Raw genomic sequence first — 15,148 nt, 5'->3', positions numbered from 1 at the left:
GTGTCTCCACTGATGATGTGCTGAAGGCAACCGACATCCTGAGCAGAACCTTTCTTTAGCATTATCTCAGAATTATTTTGTTTGTAGCATGCTGTAGTCGATGTGCAAAGGCACTCGCTGCAAAGCATACTATGGATTCAATAGTACAGAACGATGTGTGTGTATTGTCTTTATGGGCTGTCTATATTTTGTAGTATTTAGTCTTGCTAAATTATTCATTATCTTCATTGCTTTGTTCATCTTTCAGTGAAGTCCAGTTTGTCATCAATGTGTAAATCTAGGTACCTTGATACCCTTTTGCTTTGCAAGGTTGTGTTATTTAGGTTGAAGCTGGGGTTTCTTTTAAGTTTGCCTTTCACTTATAAGTGCACCATTTTATTAGCCGCAACAGTTAGTTTATTGTTGTTACACCATTCATTGGAGTTTATGAGGAGTTGCGTAGTATTTTGTCATCAGTGTCTTCTTGAGTTTGCCAATACTATTATGAGCAAATCATCAGTGTATGCTACTACTATCATTGGCTCAATCACAACATCCCAGAATATGAGTCCACATATGGACCCCTGTGGGCATTGGGCATCCATTGGTGATTTTCTTGACCACCCTTCAGTGGTCTGTTCGCCATTCTACAACTCTGTAGCTATGATATAAAGCTGTTGGGATTTGCATTTGTCTTAACTTTGTGAACAGTGCAGGTCAGCAAAGGTTGTCAAAAGTGCCAGATACATCAGTTAATATTGCCATCACATATTTTTCCTGTGTGCTCCGAGTTCCCTGTTCACTGCACTGTCAATAGACTTGTGTAGCCTGAACACATACTGATGTGGAAGAGGCCATGAAGCTGTCTGTGAAAATGTAGTCTGTTACACAGTAACCTTTCTTAGACCTTGTATAGTACATTCTGTAGACAGATTGGTCTGTATAATTTTGGGTCTGTTGAGTCCTTGTCCTGTCATTTTTTGATAATCACTGCATTAGCCATCTTCCAATAGATGGGTATTCTCCCTTGCTGTAAAGGGTTGTTAAGTAAGTGCATCAGGTAGGGGACAATCAGTGGTGCAGCAGTTTTAACAGTTTCTGAGTGGGCTCCATCTGGGACTGGAGATTTTCTGTCTTTTTAGTTTCCTAATTGCCAGTACAATCACTCATGAGTGAAAATAGTAGTGATTCCACCATTTATATAGTTAATGTCCACTTGTCTGTGTGGGTCTTTGTCTGATAGTAGCTTGTTTAGCAGGTCCTCTGCTGAGCACCTCCAGTCCTACATCATTCTTTTGAAGGGCTCTCCCCATATGTTATTCTAGAAGCTGGTCCTGAGAAAATTGTCCCAATGGTCCTGCCTAGTTCTTTGTAATTTGTCTTTGTATCACTTAGTTAGGTTTCAAAGTATTGCTGCAGTCTGACTTCGTTATCTTGTGTTGTCTTCACTCATTGGTAGTATTATCTTTTGTCTTGTGAGTCCTTCCTTAGTTTTGTTGAAGATGTTGACCACGGTATACTCTGCTTCTGTCACTGATTTGTGGAATTGCAGGAATCTAAGCTTTCTGTAGAAGCTCAGTTAATGCGTGTGCTCCACAATCGATACTTCCTCAGATGGTGTCCAACGGAAATTATTCTATAGTATTTTTCGTATGTGCCAGTTTGCCTTGCTCAGCAGCAGTCATGGGTGGTGTTGAGTGAGTGTGTTTGTGTTTATGTGTGTACAGTGTGTATAGTTATTGCACTGTAATTGCTGTGTGTTGATCTGTCATGTACTTGCCAATCAATGATATGTGTTACAGCTGTTCCATTTGCTAATCAAATGTCTATATTATTGATGCCTCCGGCATTTTCGTGGTATGTTGGGGCCCATTCTGCCCTATTGAACACAAAAAGGCTCCACTCATTTATGATGTCCATTATTAATGGTCCTTTGGCATCTGTCCTATCAGCATGCCACAGTGCTGAGTGTGTGTTTACGTTTATGAGGATGAGTAATCTTTTGCCCCTGGAGGAAGCTGCTATTTCCCTAACTGAGTTTGCAAAGGGGTCTGTGTCATGAGTACTGTACATATAATATGACTGTCCAGGATTCCCTTCCCAGTGAAATCTCTGCTGCTACGAAGTGTTCAGTAAGTAGTTGTTTTAATTTTGTCACTGTAATTTGCATGTTTGTTACCATGACTGCTGCTTTGGCATCATTTGTCCCTGTCATCGTAACTGCCGTCGGCTTCACGTCTGCTGTGCAGCGAGCTACCTTAATTTAAGTATTAACTGTATTTTTCTTACTTGTCACTTCTTCTTCCATGTGTTTTTGCTTTTAGGAAGCTTTAATTGTCGTGTGTTAGTAATAGTGTTCCATAGATTTTGTGTTTGTTTTGAATACAGTCAGAGAGAGTCCCTTTAGTCAGCCATAGTGCCAGTAGTGTCAGTGTCGTCGTAACTGCCGTTGGCTTCATGTCTGCTGTGCAGCGAGCTACCTTAATTTAAGTATTAACTGTATTTTTCTTACTTGTCACTTCTTCTTCCGTGTGTTTTTGCTTTTACAAAGTTTAATTGTCGAGTGCTAGTAATAGCGTTCCATAGATTTCGTGTTTGTTTTGAATACAGTCAGAGAGAGTCCCTTTAGTCAACCACAGTGCCAGTAGTGCTATTGTTTGTTTTCAATACAGTCCAGAGATAGGTAGTGTTATTTTCAATGTTTTCTACAAGAAGTGGCTAGAAACCACAGTTTAGTCAACAATCAGCCGCCTTTAGTGAATTAGCAGTATAGTTAAAAGTTGATTAACTCTCTACAGTAAATTGATTTCTTAGGATGGATAGGATGTGTGACTGCTGTGTATGGACGCAGGAGGAGCTGGCCACTGTTCGCGAACAGCTGAGCGTGTTGATGGTCGCAGTCAGCCGTCTTCAGGCTGCTGCCTCAGAGTGTGGCGGCAGTGGGGAGTCTGGTGTGTCGCATGGTACACCCCAGGTGTTACATGCTTCACCCACTGTCCCTGCTGTCGAGACATCTTCGCAGGTACCGGGCGCGGTTGGGCCACCCTCTCCGAAAGAGGAGTGGCGGGTTCAGCAGCGTACGCGGCGCACGAGGCGGAGGGTAAATGTGGAGGCTGGCCGTGTGGCATCGCCCGCTCTGCCTGTGAGTGGACATGTGGCCGCTCCTTCATCAAGGTCAGAGCAGGCACACGAGGGGAGGGGTTTGTTAGTTATTGGAGGCTCCAACGTTAGGCGGGTGATGGAGCCCCTTAGGGAAATAGCGGAAAGGTTGGGGGAAGAAGGCCAGTGTTCACTCTGTCTGCTTGCTGGGGGGTCTCATCCGAGATGTGGAGGAGGCCCTGCTGGCGGCGATAGAGAGCACTGGGTGCACCCGACTGCAAATTGTTGCTCATGTCGGCACCAATGACTCCTGCCACCTGGGTTCAGAGGTCATCCTCAGTTTGTACAGGCGGCTGGCGGAATTGGTGAAGGCGGAAAGCCTCACTCGCGGGGTGGAATCAGAGCTAACTATTTGTAGTATCGTTCCCAGATCCGATCGTGGTCCTCTTGTTTGGAGCCGAGTGGAAGGTTTAAACCAGAAGCTCAGACGATTCTGTGGAGATCTGGGGTGCAAATTTCTCGACCTCCGCTGTCGGGTGGAGAAATGTAGGGTCCCCCTGAATAGGTCAGGCGTGCACTACACGCCGGAAGTGGCTACAAGGGTAGCGGAGTACGTGTGGAGTGCACATGGGGGTTTTTTAGGTTACAGAATTCCCTCCCTAGGCCTGACAAGACGCCTCCTGAGACGCGGCAAGGTAGGAGTAGGCAAAATGCAACAGGGAATAACAATATTAATGTGCTAATAGTAAACTGCAGGAGCATCTATAGAAAGGTACCAGAACTGCTCTCATTAATAAACGGTCACAACGCCCATATAGTACTAGGGACAGAAAGTTGGCTGAAACCAGACGTAAACAGTAATGAAATCCTAAACTCAGATTGGAATGTATACCACAGAGACAGGCTGGACAGTGAAGGGTGAGGCGTGTTTAAAGCGATAAGAAGTGCAACAGTATCAAAGGAAATTGACGGAGATCTGAAATGCGAAATAATTTGGGTGTAGGTCAAAGTTAAAGCAGGCTCAGACATGGTAATTGGATGTCTCTATAAGCCCCTGGCTCAGCAGCTGTTGTGGCTGAGCACCTGAAGGATAATTTGGGAAATATTTCGAGTAGATTACCCCACCATGTTATAGTTCTGGGAGGAGATTTTAATTTGCCGGATATAGACTGGGAGACTCAAACGTTCATAACGGGTGGCAGGGACAAAGAATCCAGTGAAATTTTTTAAAGTGGTTTATCTGAAAACTACCTTGAGCAGTTAAACAGAGAACCAACTCGTGGCGATAACATATTAGACCTTCTGGTGAGAAACAGACCCGAAATATTTGAAGCAGTTAATGCAGAACAGGGAATCAGCGATCATAAAGCAGTTACTGCATCGATGATTTCAGCTGTAAATAGAAATATTAAAAAAGGTAGGAAGATTTTTCTGTTTAGCAAAAGTGACAAAAAGCAGATTAAAGAGTACCTGACGGCTCAACACAAAAGTTTTGTCTCAAGTACAGATAGTGTTGAGGATCAGTGGACAAAGTTCAAAACCGTCGTACAATATGCGTTAGATAAGTATGTGCCAAGCAAGATCGTAAGAGATGGAAAAGAGCCACCGTGGTACAACAACCGCGTTAGAAAACTGCTGCAGAAGCAAAGGGAACTTCACAGCAAACATAAACATAGCCAAAGCCTTGCAGACAAACAAAAATTACGCGAAGCGAAATGTAGTGTGAGGAGGGCTATGCGAGAGGCTTTCAATGAATTCGAAAGTAAAGTTCTATGTACTGACTTGGCAGAAAATCCTAAGAAATTTTGGTCTTATGTCAAAGCAGTAGGTGGATCAAAACAAAATGCCCAGACATTCTGTGACCAAAATGGTACTGAAACAGAGGATGACAGACTAAAGGCCGAAATACTAAATGTCTTTTTCCAAAGCTGTTTCACAGAAGAAGACTGCACTGTAGTTCCTTCTCTAGATTGTCGCACAGATGACAAAACGGTAGATATCGAAATAGACGACAGAGGGATAGAGAAACAATTAAAATCGCTCAAAAGAGGAAAGGCCGCTGGACCTGATGGGATACCAGTTCGATTTTACACATAGTACATGAAGGAACTTGCCCCCCTTCTTGCAGCGGTGTACCTTAGGTCTCTAGAATAGCGTAGCGTTCCAAAGGATTGGAAAAGGGCACAGGTCATCCCCGTTTTCAAGAAGGGATGTCGAACAGATGTGCAGAACTATAGACCTATATCTCTAACGTCGTTCAGTTGTAGAATTTTGGAACACGTATTATGTTCGAGTATAATGACTTTTCTGGAGACTAGAAATCTACTCTGTAGGAATCAGCATGGGTTTCAAAAAAGATGGTCGTGTGAAACCCAGCTCGCGCTATTCGTCCACGAGACTCAGAGGCCCATAGACACGGGTTCACAGGTAGATGCCATGTTTCTTGACTTCCGCAAGGCGTTCGATACAGTTCCCCACAGTCGTTTAATGAACGAAGTAAGAGCATATGGACTATCAGACCAATTGTGTGATTGGATTGAAGAGTTCCTAGATAACAGAACGCAGCATGTCATTCTAAATGGAGAGAAGTCTTCCGAAGTAGGAGTGATTTCAGGTGTGCCGCAGGGGAGTGTCATAGGACCGTTTCTATTCACAATATACATTAATGACCTCGTGGATGACATCGGAAGTTCACTGAGGCTTTTTGCAGATGATGCTGTGGTGTATCGAGAGGTTGTAATAATGGAAAATTGTACTTAAATGCAGGAGGATCTGCAGCGAATTGACGCATGGTGCAGGGAATGGCAATTGAATCTCAATGTAGACAAGTGTAATGTGCTGCGAATACATAGAAAGATAGATCCCTTATCATTTACCTACAAAATAGCAGGTCAGCAACTGGAAGCAGTTAATTCCATAAATTATCTGGGAGTACGCATTAGGAGTGATTTAAAATGGAATGATCATATAAAGTTGATTGTCGGTAAAGCAGATGCCAGACAGAGATTCATTGGAAGAATCCTAAGGAAATGGAATCCGAAAACAAAGGAAGTAGGTTACAATACACTTGATCGCCCACTGCTTGAATACTACTCAGCAGTGTGGGATCCGTACCAGATAGGGTTGATAGAAGAGATAGAGAAGATCCAACGGAGAGCAGCGCGCTTCGTTACAGAATCATTTAATAATCGCGAAAGCGTTATGGAGATGATAGATAAACCCCAGTGGAAGACTCTGCAGGAGAGAAGCTCAGTAGCTCAGTACGGGCTTTTGTTAAAGTTTCGAGAACATACCTTCACCGAAGAGACTGGAATAGAAGGGAGAACCGATAGAGGTACTCAGGGTACCCTCCGCCACACACTGTCAGGTGGTTTGCGGAGTATGGATTTAGATGTAGATGTAAACTGTCATATGTTGTGTTGGGAGACCAGACATTTTACCATCACATGTGCAGGGTTCCTGTAAACAAGCGAAATCCACCTGTACATCATCCATGGTTGGTTGATTTGTGGGGGTTGAGGGGACCAGACTACAAAGATCATCAGTCCTCACCATCCATCAACTTGCTTAATTCTGTACTAACCATTTTACTCTTCACACAATTCAGTTGTGCAATTTTCACAGAGAATATCTTGTGCATGCAAAGATTTTGAGTCCAGTTTCTTTAGGATCAAAGTAAACGCACCCATGTGCTCCTACAAAGTTCTTGTGGACATTATTTAGGTCCAAACCCTGTCCCCTCCGTGTGCACAGCACCCCAGGAGTCTACAGAGTTCTCATTTGTCAGCTGTGAAATTTTCTGTTCATAGGACAAGGCAATCAGTCTGTTCCACTGCTGCCAACATATTTTATTTCCTTCTGGATAATTTAGTCTGGTTGCTAACCATAGGATAGTTTGAAATACATCTCTGTTTTCGAGCCTGCCAAAGTGTACTTTCTCCTCAAGATCCCTGTAGTCTATTGTTCTTGTGTTGTGTTCCCATTTACTGCTCAAATCTTGTGATGTGTTGGTTTGCTCCTGTCTGTTCGTCATTGTTGCTTCTGTGGTTGTTGTGTTTGCCTTTGTTATTTGTTCTCTACTGTTTGTATCTTGTTATAGGTCAAATTTGTTGTCTGTGTTTGCTATTGGTGTATCCTTAGTAATTTTGTTTATCTTTGTTGCTTGTTGATGGGTATGCTGTACATGAAGTTTTGGTTTGTCTGATATGTGTATGTTTTTGATGTGTTATTTGTCTTCCGTAGTTTCTGTCTTTATAATGGCACATTCCTGTTTCAACTATTGTAGTCTCAGACTCTGGTCTGTTTGAGTCAACGGTACTTCCACCACGAACAAAGCGTACTGGTGTTATGTACTATTAACACTCTATGGTGTCATATTTGCTTTGGTTATTGATGATTGCTTTGTGTGCTTGTCTTTGTTGTTGTGTTTAGTTGTTTTGAATCTTCTTGTGCTGTCAGTTGTTTTTGTGATTGATATGTTTTGATTGATATGTTTAAAAGGTGTCAGAAGCAGGGATTTTGAACTTGAGCATAGATGTGTGTCATCACTCTCGCAGATAACCAAGTACCAAACAATTTAGAGCCATTGATCATACAATGTAAGCTTTCATGGCCGGTATTGTCTTCACTTAAAACTTCCGGGCTGATAGGCCGTGGTCGAAGTATAAAACTGTCTCCTGACGTTTCGTCTCCGACTGCGGGAGACATCCTCGGAGGTAAAACGGCGAACTGCGAAGAGAACTCGAGGAAGCGCTGATTATATAAGCAGTACAGAGGGCGCCACAGTCGATCACATGGCGTCGGCTATGAGATTGTCTTTGGTGATGCCAGCATTCTCAATTGAAAGTAATCGATCATCACACTTGCGGTGCAACACTGACATCCAAATTTTATCCAGTTTAACACCGTCGTCTTTCCTGTTAAAATTATTACGATGTTTGTCAATCTCGATAGCCTCTCTATACAAGCATGCATAATAATGTGAGGTTTTTGATATGACGCTTGTCTCGCTGAATTTTATTTCATGATCACCTTCCTGGTAAACATGTTCCGCTACGGCCGATTTATCCATGTGACCCAGGCGGCAATTCCTCTTATGTTCAACAAGACGGGTGTTCACACTTCTCTTTGTGGTACTGAGGTAAACCTGTCCACAACTACAAGGAATTTTATATACCCCCGGTGTAGCCAAAGGGTGACGTGCATCTTTTGCCGACCTTAAAAATTCTTTTATTTTCCTAGTGGGTCTGAAAGTAGTTTCCACCCCATACTTGCCTAAAACTTTCCCAATGCGATCTGTGACTTTACTAATGAACGGAAGAAAAAAATAGGAAAATAAAAGAATTTTTAAGGTCGGCAAAAGATGCACGTCACCCTTTGGCTACACCGGGGGTATATAAAATTCCTTGTAGTTGTGGACAAGTTTACATCAGTACCACAAAGAGAAGTGTGAACACCCGTCTTGTTGAACATAAGAGGAATTGCTGCCTGGGTCACATGGATAAATCGGCCGTAGCGGAACATGTTTACCAGGAAGGTGATCATGAAATAAAATTCAGCGAGACAAGTGTCATACCAAAAACCTCGCATTATTATGCACGCTTGTATAGAGAGGTTATCGAGATTGACAAACATGGTAATAATTTTAACAGGAAAGACGAAGGTGTTAAACTAGATAAAATTTGGATGTCAGCGTTGCACCGCAAGCTTGACAATCGATTACTTTCTATCGAGAATGTTGGCATCACCAGAGACAATCTCATAGCTGACGCCACGTGATCGACTGTGGCGCCCTCTGTACTGCTTATATAATCAGCGCTTCCTCGAGTTCTCTTCGCAGTTCACCGTTTTACCTCCGAGGATGTCTCCCGCAGTCGGAGACGAAACGTCAGGAGACAGTTTTATACTTCGACCATGGCCTATCAGCCCGGAAGTTTTAAGTGAAGAATTTAGAGCCGCACGCTGTTCCAGCAACTTTGGTGCTGTAAAGAAATGCTGTACAAAAATGACCTGACTGTAAGATGACCTAGAATATAAGATGATCCCCTTTTTTGACGAGGCTTCTTGAGAAATTTTTATTTTTAATATATTCTGATTAACCAAAATTACAAATTGCTTCAATGTATAAAGCATCTGCCTACAAATGTTAACACTATAACTACTGCAAACGTATATCATTTATTGGTTGCCTATAATGGAAGGAGGGGGAAAATTGTCTACATTAATTTTTATATTCACTTCCTTTTTTTGCTTACTACCAGCACAAGTAGTATGTGGTACTAATATTTTTTATCATGATCACTATCACTTGTATCATCATCCTTATTTCTAAGCCTGATGACTGTTTCTTCTAGCCTGGCACTCCTACCATATAAGGCATCCTCTAAGCCATCTATAACATTTGATACGCAACACTTTTTGGATCCTTTCATAATAGATTCAGTTGAGATTGTGCCTCAGGTAGTAAGGCTTCTGTTAAGCAAAGAGCCTGGTATTCTCTTCCAAACAACCTTCAAACAATCTAGTATCAGATCATTTATCAGTCATCCTTTTTCTTGGCATCCAAAGATTGGCCCTGCGGGCAATTGATCTTTTGGTTGGTTGGTTGATTTGAAGGAAGAGACCAAACAGCGAGGTCATCGGTCTCACCGGATTAGGGAAGGATGAAGAAGGATATTGGCCGTTCCCTTTCAGAGGAACCATCCCGGCATTTGCCTGAAGTGATTTAGGGAAATAATGGAAAACCTAAATCAGGATGGCTGGACGCAGGATTGAACCGTCGTGCTCCGGAATGCGAGTCCAGTGTGCTAACCACTACGCCACCTCGCTTGGTGATCTTTTGGTATAGTTTCCCTGTGAAGTGTCACAAGTGAGAAGAGCTTCCTTTCATCTCCTGGCACCCCTAGCATTTCTGTTATTTGGGCCATTTCATTGCCAGAACTTCTGACACAAACATTATTAACTCCCTTCAAGTTGACAGTAACAGCTGATGGCATATCAAAATAAAAAGGCATCTGATCGGCATTGCCCATATGGCTTAGCAAATAGTCATGTATTTATCACTGATTATACAACACTGATACACACACAGTTTTTAGTCAAATGCTGTGGGAAATCAATGAGCTAGTATTGTTTTGTGTTGACTGGGAGCCCTGACATCATCATCATTCTCACACAACAGCCAGAGCTTGCTTTGAATTTTGCGACACAACCAGTTGGAAAACTCCTCTCTCCAGCACCTTCATTTGGATAATTTCTCGATAAGTCTTCATTGTACTTCTCTCACACATACTGAGCAACCTGCTCCTCCAATTCATGAAACCTTCCCTACTTTGGTTCCCTGAAAGTTTGTCATGCTGAATCACTACTATTCCTCATGGCACAACAGTGTGCCTTGTCTTAGCCTCTTCAAAAAATCTCTTCCATTCTGCTCTCTCCAGTGTGGTTCTCCACCATCCTCTGACTCACAGAGATTTTATACCTTCTTCCACATTGTTTTTCAACTGCTTTTGTGGTCTTCCTCTGTCTTCTTTCACTTGTCCTCAATTCAAAAACCTTTTTTATTTTTCTTCCAGTATCCAGTCTGGGGACGTGATCAAGGCAGGGGTATTCTCTTATTTCTTATTAATCTTACAATTTCAGCTCCTTGTATATGTCATGGTCTAACTCAGCATTCACTGTAGAACTCCAGAAGCCACTGTTATCTTGAACTGCCCTATGCAAAACCCCTTGTTCAAATAACCTGAGCTGCTTCTCATTGGTACTTGTTAATCTTCATGTTTCACAGCCATAGGTTGCAACTGGCCTCATCATGACACTACATATTTGCAATATCAGCTGTCTATTTAATAACTTGTAAGCCAATAATTTTCTTAAACATGTGGAAGCACCTGTTACTGCTTAGGATGAGAAGTGTTATTCCAGTTGACATGGAATTTGTCCTGCTAATATTAGATTGCAGAAGTCAAACATCAGCAGATGTTCAAAGTTGAGGCCTGCTGTTGATAGTTTATCAAAGTGACTATTTTCCTTTCTGGTGAGATTCGTGTACTTATTCTTCATTTCACTGATATCAAGGCATCTTGGTTGTATGGCTTCTTTCAGATCACATATCATTCTCTCTAATGAAACTCTTCTACTATAAATGCAACATCATCCACATATGCACACATCTGCATTGACTTTGTGCCTAATAACTAGATGTTTAAGGGTTCCATATGACTGCTTCAAGAGTCAGATTGAAAAACATTGTAAAGAGGACATCCCCTTGTCTGACTACTGTACTAATGTTAAACTAATTAGTTCTCCACCCATTCACACTGCAGTCTTGGAACCAGCAATGTTAGTTGAGTGAGTGCAATATACTTAAATGGTATACCAAGCAGTATCAAATCATTTAGCAGTTCTGCCTGGTCAAGAATATCAAAGGCCTGGTTGGAAGTCTGCATAGAGGTTATGAAGCTAAGTATTACACTCATATGCCTTTTCATGTATTTGCCTCCACACAAATGTCTTTTGTTGACCTGTTAGGCCAAAAACCACACTGATATTCTTCCAGAATCTGTTTTGCTGCTGTAGATAATAGTAGGGAGAATTTTATAGGTTTCATTCAGTAGTGTAATTCCTTGATGATTCAAACAAGTCTTGTCTCTTTTCTTATGTATTGGTTGAATTACATATAAAGTCCTCTCTCCCAGGATTCTTTCTTGTTTCCAAATCAACTTAATAAGTTTGTGCCTTCACTTGTGGCAACCAGTACCAACATTTTTCAACAGTTCTGCAGTTACTCCATCAGATCCTGGTGCTTCGTAATTTTTCAGATTGTGGGCTTTCTCCCACATTTCTTATACTGTTGGCTCTTCTATTGTAGATCTGCAGTGTAATGGAGTAGCTGCACACTCCTTATAGCATTGAATTTCACAATTCGCTTGAAGTATGCTCTCCGCCTTGGCACGACATCTTGTTTATTTGTCAGCAAATTTTCCTCTTTGTCTTTACAAGCCATTTTTTAACCTATATTCTTGAGTTCCTTCTTTAATTTTCTTATAAAATTTTCTACTTTCATTCCTTTGGTAGAGATCTTCCAGCTTATTTTTCTCCTTATGGCTTCTCTTTCTTTACTCCTACACATCCTTGCTGTCTACTTGTGTTTTCATTATATAATGCCCAGATTGACCTTGTATTTCATTATAAGCATTAAGTCTTGCTTATGTTTTCTGTTCCATTGACTATGTTTGTCATCATATAACTCTTCATTTCTAAGTCTGTTTCCCCCAATATTTCATGAACTGTTGTCGAAACACCATTTTTAATAGTGTTTAATTTTTTGTCTTTATAGACTCCACCATCTTCGGCCTCAATCGGCTCTGATATTCCTGAGTAGACCTGCCTTTCAGTTGTTCTACATTCTATTTTTCTTACTTTGGTACTATTTCCCTTGGTAGCAATAGCAAGTATCTGCCTCGCTATGTAAATGTCACAATCAGAATTAGCTCTTCCGAAAGTCTGCACATTTTCATATTAGATGCCTACTTCTTTTAAACCAATATATAGTCTATTTGGTTTGGTTCATTTGCTCCCGGTGTGTTACAGGTCCGTGTGTGTGTGTGTGTGTGTGTGTGTGTGTGTGTGTGTGTGTGTGTGTGTGTGTGTGTCTATATATACCGGGTGATCAAAAAGTCAGTATAAATTTGAAAACTTAATAAATCACGGAATAATGTAGATAGAGAGGTAAAAAAAAAAAAAAACCACACACCCCATATTGCTAGACGCGTGAAAGATCTCTTGCGCAGATCATTTGGTGGTGATCGTGTGCTCAGCCGCCACTTTCGCCATGCTTGGCCTCCCAGGTCCCCAGACCTCAGTCCGTGCGATTATTGGCTTTGGGGTTACCTGAAGTCGCAAGTGTACTGTGATCGACCGACATCTCTAGGGATGCTGAAAGACAACATCCGAAGCCAATGCATCACCATAACTCCGGACATGCTTTACAGTGCTGTTCACAATATTATTCCTCGACTACAGCTATTGTTGAGGAATGATGGTGGACGTATTGAGCATTTCCTGTAAAGAACATCATCTTTACTTTGTCTTACTTTGTTATGCTAATTATTGCTATTCTGATCAGATGAAGCGCCATCTGTCAGACATTTTTTGAACGCTTGTATTTTTTTGGTTCTAATAAAACCCCATGTCATTCCAAGAATGTGTGTCAATTTGTACTTCTCTATCTACATTATTCCGTGATTTATTCAGTTTTCAAATTTATACTGACTTTTTGATCACCCAGTATATGGGAAACTTGTACTTACTGCTTTTAACTGGTTTGTGACAGCAATCTGGTCCCTCCTCATACTGTTATTGCTGGTTTCATAGTGCCCACTTCCTTACCAAACACACTTCTGAAAGCCTCTTCCTTGTCCATTTTAGTATTATAGTTATCTGGGACCATTCCAGAGCCATATACAGGTATTTTATTACAAACTTTCTGTAGCTAATCATAGAAACAATCTACCACATCTTCATTTAATTGTTCATGAATGTGACACTGTGAAACTTGTCTTCAATATGCTGAGTACATATTCCTTCATTACGTGGAATGAAAGCAATAATAGTTCTACACATGTCTTTGGAGACTATAAAACCAACTTCCTGCTCTCCTTGTCTTTCATTTTATCCTGATTAACAGAGGAAGAATTTCTGATCACATGTCTTACCATTACCAGTCCCATCTTTCTAATTCTATACCTGTAAGTCTGTAAATGTCTGTATAAGTACAATACTTTATTTTTGTTATTCTCAAATTGTAATGCTAAGACATGTGCAATTTCCTTATACGAGAGTTCTACAGACAAATGAAACTACTACTACTACTACTACTTCTACTTCCTGGAGTGCAACAAATCTCATTTCATCCCTCAGCTTCTCTTCAGCAATACTGTTCGTAGTTTCTAACCACAGCAGTGCATTCATGTTCCATCTTCTGAATGAATCTGAACTACTGCAAATGAATGTACTTGCAGAAACAATCAACTCTGTAATCACCCTATCAAATGCTGTATTAGTATTCGATATGATATAAGCACCCACATTCATCTTTGTGGGGACAGTCTGGCATTCACTGTTAAATTAATACTGATGGTAGGTTTTTTACAGGGCAGAGGTATCAACCCTCTACTCAGTCCTCAACCTGGAGAACCAGGCTTCATTCTGAGATTAGTTCCCCAAAGGGAGTTGAAGACCTAGTCTATACAGCCGTCCCCCACCACCATCCTATAGTGGGGACACATTTTGTCTTTTTTTGACGAGGTCCTCCTTTTGAAGTAGGAGCACACACACAGTCACTCAAACACAACTCACACACACATGGCGACTGCCTCAGACACTTGGGCCCAACTACACCTGATGTGAGCAGCAATCTAACTGGGGTAAGTAGTGGGAGTAAGGAAATAGTGTAGGTTGGGAAGGTTGAAGTACAGCAGGGTAGCGGTGGGGAAAGTGCTAGAGTTGGCTGTGAGAGTGGGCAGGAATGTCATGGGGGCAGGATGGGGGGGGGGGGGGGGGCTGCTGCTGCTGTTGCTAGGTACACATTGGAGAGCTATGCTGGCAGGGTGTGGGAGGTGGAGGAGGAAAGGAAGAGGAGTGAAAGAGGAAAGGACTATGTAGGTGTGTTGGCAGGATAGAAGGCATGAGTAGTACTGAAGTGAATCCAGAATGCACAGGCTTGCAACAATCTTTAAAGTGAAGAGCATTGTGTTCGGTGGCGTGTTCAGCAACTAGATGGTCCAGCTGACTCTTGGTGCAGTTTGGCGCTGGGCATTCATTTGGAGAGACAGCTTGTTAAATTCCAGAATGAATTTTCACTCGACAGTGAAGTGTGTGCTGAAATGAAACTTCCTGGCCAGGAGATTTGCCTTTTGCGGACATCTGCTCTACCAACTGAGCTGCCTCAGCATCACTCACAACCTTTCTCCACATCTTTGCTTCTGCCATCTCATACCTTCCAAACTTAACATAAGCTCTCCTATGTAGTTTGCATGACTAGCACTCCTGCAAGAAAGCATATTGCAAA

Source organism: Schistocerca piceifrons, chromosome 3, assembly GCF_021461385.2.
Source record: "Schistocerca piceifrons isolate TAMUIC-IGC-003096 chromosome 3, iqSchPice1.1, whole genome shotgun sequence".
NCBI lineage: Eukaryota > Metazoa > Arthropoda > Insecta > Orthoptera > Acrididae > Schistocerca > Schistocerca piceifrons.
Note: the sequence above shows the minus strand (reverse complement) of the source record.